The sequence below is a fragment of the Desmodus rotundus genome, chromosome 13, assembly GCF_022682495.2.
Source record: "Desmodus rotundus isolate HL8 chromosome 13, HLdesRot8A.1, whole genome shotgun sequence".
NCBI lineage: Eukaryota > Metazoa > Chordata > Mammalia > Chiroptera > Phyllostomidae > Desmodus > Desmodus rotundus.
The window spans coordinates 81,708,029-81,714,197 of record NC_071399.1 but is presented as its reverse complement, the minus strand read 5'-3'; positions in this window follow the sequence as shown (position 1 = coordinate 81,714,197).

Sequence of the window (6,169 nt, the reverse complement as noted above, 5' to 3'; positions counted from 1 at the left end):
AGATCCACTTGGGACAAGATCATACCCAGGGCTGGCTGTTTCCCAAGGCTGGTAGCATAGGCTGTACAAATAGCAGTGCCAGGGGCTGGACCACGCTCACGTTGTTTACTGTGCAGTGATGAGGAATACAGATTGTTGCAGTCGGGAGACAGAGGCTTGCTCTGATCATTTTCTTCTTAGATCAGAAAATTCAGGAGAATGTCTGAGAGAGCCTGTGCTTGATTTTTATTTTATTGTATGATCTCATTACATTCTAATAGTGTAGAACAATTAGTCACAGAGAAAAATAAATGAGCATGGTAATGACAGTTAAAAAGAGTATCAACAACCATTAAAAGTATCCAGACAGAAGAGCTGTGTGTGTGTGTGTGTGTGTGTGTGTGTGTGTGTGTGAGAGAGAGAGAGAGAGAGAGAGAGAGAGAGAGAGAGAGAGAGAGAGCCAGAAAGTAGAATATATCTCTAGGTACAAATCGCCTTACTACCCATATACACACATTTTATGGCTATTTATAAACCCCAAATGAAAAAAAAAACAAAATCTAAGTTTTATTTTAGCCATGTGATTGTTAATTTTATAAATGAAGCTTTATTTCTTATAATTATATAAGAATATTTAGTGGTCATAACAAATTCTTAGTGAAACCTGTCAGTTTGATTTAAATTGGAGTTAATAAAAGTTCTGTGTTAGTTACATAATGTAGCAAGTGCTATTGCAGCAGGTTTCTGTCAAGTATTTGCCTTAAAAGTTTGATCATTACTATTCTACAGCGGCCATTTATTCAATCAATGTCACCAGTGTGATGTTGGTGATGTGATGAAAAGAAATCTCAAAATTATGTATCTTAATTTCAAGTTAGTTCCTACTAAACCTTATTAGAATAAAAGTACATATCATCTACTTCAATGAATTAATTCTAGTTTTTTGTTGCATTCCTATTCTGTTTGGTTCTTCTTTGCAGTCTAATTTGCCCTTAAAGCTTTCTTCCTTTGTTATTCCTCTACTTCCTTCCACTTTTTAACATTCCTTGCAGCATCCTCTCATCCCTTCTGCTTTCACTCCATTTTGTCTTTCTTTCTCATCACTACATCGGTATTTCTTCCTTCTGTGCATATTCTATGTCTTGTGCTTTTTATATTCTCCTTCACTGAACACTCTTCTCTCTTCTTCTTCTACTTAATATTCTTTTCTCTAGTAAAATTCATGATTTTTAAAATTTTCATTTCCTGTACTTTGCAAAATATTTGGAACATGCATATGGATAAATATTAACTGACATTCTTTCTTTTGGGAGTGTTTTTCTTAATTTCAGAGTAGTAGGTTTATGTAATATCTATTTCAGGGCAGCTCTTGGGCAAAGTACTAAATATAATACATTGAATTACACCTATTCTTTTCCTATAAGGAATTGATTAGCATAAAAGGATAACATAGTTTTGATACCTACAGGTATATTCACTCTATGTTACCTATCCCCATAGTTTGAATACATTCTAGCTGCAAAGTTTAGTCCTGAGAACTTTGTATATTCCCAGTTCAGTTGTCTAGCGTGTCTCTGAAATTTAATTCAGAATAATTGAATCAGGATCAGTTGATAATAAAAATTAAGGAAAATGGAATTGAGCCTTAAATCTACAGAGTATGAATATCAAAACCAACCAAACAAAAAGTCCTACCTGGTCTATGTGTGGGCTCCCATTTTCAAACTGGGAACAGACAGTTAAAGATTGAGAAAAAAAAAAAACATTGGACTCATGGTTTTGAACAAGTTAAATAGAATACTTTTTTTTTCTCTTTAAAGGTATTACTCACAAGCAAGAGATAGAATCATCTAAAAGAACATAAGATCCATGCCTACTTTCTTTATTACTATGAGAGTATTTATATGCCTAAACAGAATTGAGTTAAAAAATAGGTAATTTAAAAAGATGTTCAAAGGTGTAACTTATTTCTCTGAAAGCATGATATCCCATAACTTAATGAAGAACAAGAGTAATGATGAGGGTATTCTCAACTACAATAGGCCAGTAACTGTTAGTCTAGTATCTAGAAATTGAAATTAATGGTTAAATAGAGTGAGTGGTACGTAAAACTTTACTGACAAAATTGGTACCTGTGTTATTTTACAGTCAAAAGTACTTAACAATTCTTTGAAACAGTTGCTGCTCAATTAGAACTCAATTATATGTTAAATGAACTAAATGCCATTTCGTTTGCACAGAGGAATCTTTAATAACGATTAATGGAAATTTAATCAAATATGAGTTGAGACTGCAATGTGTTCAGCAATAGAATACAAATGAATTATATTGGTGCTAACTAGATCCATTATCTAGATTATGATGCTGATGAGGTCAAGTTTGAGGGTTTGATCCTTATACGGCACATCAAGCAAAAAGAATGTTATGTAGAATAACAGATGGCATCCCATAATCGGCTCTTCACCTTGCAAATGTATCCATTTGGCCACAATAGAACAAAGTGATAATGAATAGGGAAATTACTCAAACTGGCTCAAAAATATGTCAGTCAGCAGTTTTGTTTAAAAATGCAAAGAACAATAGTTGAAAGGATTCATTAGTAAGTAAAATCTTGTGGATTAGTACTTAAGACCCATATATCCAAAGAATTACATTTACTTCCATAAAAGGGATAGTGTGATCTTTGTTCCTCTTTCTTGATCACCCATATCCAACACCCATTTATTACCCCAAGGTTTGAGTAATCATATAATAGTCTAATTCTATAGAATAATAAATTTAATTATTTAAAATACGAGGTTTTTAAAATTTACATGTGAACACCAGACTCATTTGAATAGAAATGGATGTTTATTTATACATACTACATTATTATATTCTTTGGCATATTTTATTCATGTTCTGTTAGTTTTGTTTTTTAGTTTATACTGTTAGTATAATTATGCACCATGTTATTTTCTACCACTTGAGAAAAGCTGAAATGTTTATAAGTGCATTCTTATCTTTGCTTCTAAATTAGTTTTGTTATGTTATAAAAGTCACAAATCTATTCCTTCTCTCAATTCTAATACTCACCCTTCAATTTATCTGTGCAATTATTCCGAATCCTTAGCACCCTAGCATTATTAGGGGAAGAAAAAATCATAATTTATTTCTTTCATTACCTGTTGCTTTGTAAATACCTTTTACTTCAGTAAAAATATTCTAGGTCTATGAATATTTGACTTTAGGCTTATAATTTCTACAGCATAGAGTAAAAGAAATAAATTGCTGTTTTGATTGTTATATTACTATAAAAATAAAGTGAAACCCATCTATTTTTTATTTATAAGCATATGCAGTGTCAGTGATTAAGACAGGTAATCAAAATAATGCTTATACAATGTCGCAATGACCCTTTGGCAACTCCACCACTATGGGGGGAAAGTCACTGTTAACTTTAGTGTGGTGTCATACAAATTTTAGCATAGTGACATGCTTCATGTAGTGTACAAATCCAAATTCCATCTTTATAAACAAAATACAGGTACTGAGTTATTAGGTCTCATTTGAAGACACCCACTGAGAAAACTGCCTGCTATTCAATTTAACTAACTCAAAGAGATAGCAAGAGAGAAGTAGTTTTTTTGTTTTTTTTGGAACTTAAGCCTATGTTTCAAAGAATGTGAGCAATGCATAGTAGATTTCAAGAAAAAGAGAAATGGTATTATTAATATAATACACATGTGACTGTTGTTTTTCCATTACCATTTCCAGTTTGCAAAATATTCTTCTTGTGCTAGATATTCTTTTCAGCTTTTCATCCTACAGCTAAGCCTGCTGGTATTTTAGACTTTGAAACACTGGTGTTTTAAAAGGTGTCATGTCAAATAGCTCTAATCCAGCTAGCTATGTGAATAATCTGTTATGTTTTTAACATTTAGCTTTGAATGTGTATCCAGGGGATATAAAACGCATGTAAGTAGATCTTAAGGTGTTGTATCCACTATAGGTTTTCTTGAAAAATATGATATAATTTGAGGAAGTATATTACTAGGAATGAACATTTATAAACTGTGAGGGAATATTATTTTTAAATAATAGATAGTTGTTTATTTTAAAACTTATTGTTCAACTTTTATAACATATTAGCTCAGTTTATGTAAAATAACTAATATATGAAAGTATACAGTATATAAGACATAAGAGCTTACCTTAGTTAGAAACCATTTTATTTAAATTCCATAAATCTTTGTTTTTCTTTCTCAGCAACCCACATCCTTTGAATGAACATGAATATTTAGATACATATAAGATTGTCTTGTATATACGGTTTCTCCCTCCCACTCTACATGTATGATTCCTGATACAGAGGTTAAATTCTCTTCTGGGTTCACCCTTTCACCTGGCATCAGCCAGTGCCCTAGAATCACAGAGATAAGGAGGAACTCTCTATGCCCATATGTCCTGCCCCAGAACTTTCACCAAATGAGGACTGCACATGTGCCATCTCGTAATTCTGCCTGATGAATATCTATTAACACCACCTTAAAATCTTCCACATACTCATGTCTAATCTATAGTTTGTTCTAGCACGCTCATCACCCCGTGCATGTGAACTTACCTCAGGACAACTTTTCTCCATTCCCTTTTTGTCCTTTGTCTCTGCCATCTATTTCTCTTTTCCAGTTCTGAGTCAAAAACTAACAAAAATATCAAAAACAAAAATTAAATGTTTAAGTAATGGCTGAAAAGTCAAGGTCAATGTGAGCATTTAGAAACTCTTTTTAAAAATGAAATTATGTTAGCTTTTATTAGACATACGATTCAGTTCATAATACTTTCCAATAGCTTAAAATGATAATTGACTTATTAACTCAATTTGGTAGTTATTTCTAATTATTTCCAAAATATAAGTGGTCTTCCAAGTTCACAGTTGAGGAAGTGTGGAGAAACACTGTATCGGGGAAAACTCTGACAAGTGAGGTGACGATGGGTGCTCCAGGCTCCCTACATGGTGCCACACAAAGCCGACTCAGTCTGCCGGGGCAGCAAGCAGTGCAGAGCAGGGCGGAGCTATTATTCTCTCTCCCAGGAGTTACTGCTAGAGGTGGTTGCCATTGCTTTTTTTTAATTCCTGTGACATTGCAGAAATACTTCAGGAAATGAAGTTTTTATCTGATCCTTCTTAACTTTCATCTGGCTCTAAATATACAATAGCTGGAAGAATTTGCACAATAATTTGTATTTGAAGATAAAGTCTTTCCACTCTTTAGCATGCATCCAATTTGTCCAATGTGTTTATGTCACTTCACAAACAAAAACTTCTGATAGGGAAGAGTGTGGGGCATATCAAGTGAGGAAAATGATGGCAACATAGGCTCACATCACCGTATTTCTGAGAAAACACCTATTGTATTTTAAATGGCTTTTATATTTAGAACAACATTTTAATTTTTACTTAGAAACATGAACTATAGAAACGTTTTGTTAGAAATGTGATTACTAGATATACCAGTTTAATAAGTTTGACCTTGGCTAACTGAATCAAAACTATGTTTTCTCATATGTAAAATCAATTCCTATGAGAACTAATGTATATGAGAACTAATGTATATGAAGTGTTCTTATTGCTATTCAAGATTCATTGAACATCAACATTGGATATTACCACTAGAGCTCTTGATATTATTATGGATCAAATATATTTTTATTAACTTTATTCATCAGCTTTTGATCCTAATTGTCTCCCTGGAACCACAGAGAATAAATATAACAGTTTTACATGTAGCAGCCATTGAAACTCTTAGATTGTATAACAATAATCCAAAAATATTTCCTTGTGTATGACAAACCTTGTACCTTTAGAAATTTTATGACATGATTTTCCTCCCCTTTGATCCTCCTGGTTACCATTTTATAGATATGTTTATTGAACATTTTATTTTCCATATGAAATCATCAAATAAGCACTTCAGATATGTCTTCATTAAAGATGCAAATAAAATTCATTTTTAATTTTTTTTTAACCTCAATTGATGACCTTTGAGATTTTACTGGGCTCTTTTTCTTCCTTGTCATCATTCTCTTTCATAAGTTCCTTCCTCTTTCCCTTTCATCCTTTTCTTTTCCTTGACTAATTTTTTTCCCTAGGCATGGCAGAGCAAGGTAGGCATCAAATGTGGAGATGCGGGAAGGCAGGGTCCCAGAG